The sequence below is a fragment of the Limulus polyphemus genome, unplaced genomic scaffold (genome assembly GCF_000517525.1).
Source record: "Limulus polyphemus unplaced genomic scaffold, Limulus_polyphemus-2.1.2 Scaffold1381, whole genome shotgun sequence".
NCBI classification, from domain to species: domain Eukaryota; kingdom Metazoa; phylum Arthropoda; class Merostomata; order Xiphosura; family Limulidae; genus Limulus; species Limulus polyphemus.
Window position 1 is genome coordinate 94,330 of NW_013666991.1, and position 1,462 is coordinate 95,791.

Sequence of the window (1,462 nt, forward strand, 5' to 3'; positions counted from 1 at the left end):
TGTGACGGGGATTGCGAGTCGAGTGCCCTAACCACCTGGCCATGCCGGGCGCCTTGAAAAGAGTCCATTTAAGTGCATCAAACCCTGATTTTAGTTCAATAAATAAATAAATAATTGAGTCATTATTTCAAACAAGAACACTTCATTAGACTGTTGTTTTCAATTTAGGAAGGAGTTACGTGTTTAAATATCAAACTTAGTGTAATACATCAGCTACTGTACATAATTGTTATAGTGTATGATCACCTTTTACAAATTGGCGAAGCGTAATTATAAGCCCCCCAGTGGCTCAGCGGTATGTCTGCGGACTTACAATGCTTGAAGCAGGGTTTCGATACCCATGCTGGGCAGAGCACAGATAGCCCATTATGTAGCTTTGTGCTTAACTAGGATCAAACAAAAAGCGTGACTATAATTAATCATAATTGTCATATGACATTATAATTAATCATTGTATATTTATATTATAATCATGCTTTGCCAGTGTAAAAAAAATCACACTATAACAATTGTTGCCATAACCAGTGACTTATATAAATATTGCTCCAATCCTGTGTTTGTTGTATCCTAGTCGGCCTGATACACTATTTCTGTTGAGCAAAACGGCGATGGATAAAGCGAATATAGTGGTTGGAATACCATTATTATACACTCTTCTAATTCTTATAAATCCTTAAAGGACTAGATAAAGAACGTAAAGTTTGCGAATACAAAAGGCCTAATACTAAAGTCTTATGACAAGTATAATTATTTATTATATATTTAATATTGATCAAAATGTAATAAGGTTATCATCTCCTGCAATGGTCATGTAAGCATAAGAAACAATCAGTTTTCTAGAAGAGCAATTTTAGAATCGTATCTTAAAACTGAGTGTTAAGATACGAGGATCACATTGTGTGGAAGCGTTTTTTCTAAAAATCTTAGACTGAAACGTCTCAACACATTAGAAGTGGTCATTTCCAGGCAATTAACAACAATTATAAATACAAAGTGTGGCGATTACTTTAGTTATTTTAGGCAGTGCACATGTTGAATTATACGTACTTAATGTAGGTCGAAATAATTATATATAAAAAAATATAAATATACAAAATTAACTCAGAATTATAAGGATTATAATTAGTAGAGACTGAGAGAAATTCCAGGATATTTAATATCCAAAGAAAACTTTAATTCGTATTATCGGTATAGTATTTAAAAAAATTCTTCTGTTTATATTAGTTTCATATAATTTTAATGTGACTTTCGGATATGGGTGTTTGGTTTCTTTTAATGGGGTTAAAAACATAGGACTGTCCAGTAAAATAATTCTTTGATCCTTGTATTCAATTCTCTTCCAACTTCACTCAAGTAAAATGTGTCGTATTTGTTTCTTTGTTGTTGTTGTTGTTTTGCATTTTTTGAGAGGGTAATTTCTTCAAGCGATGATTCGTGTTTTTATTCATGGTTTTGTATGATT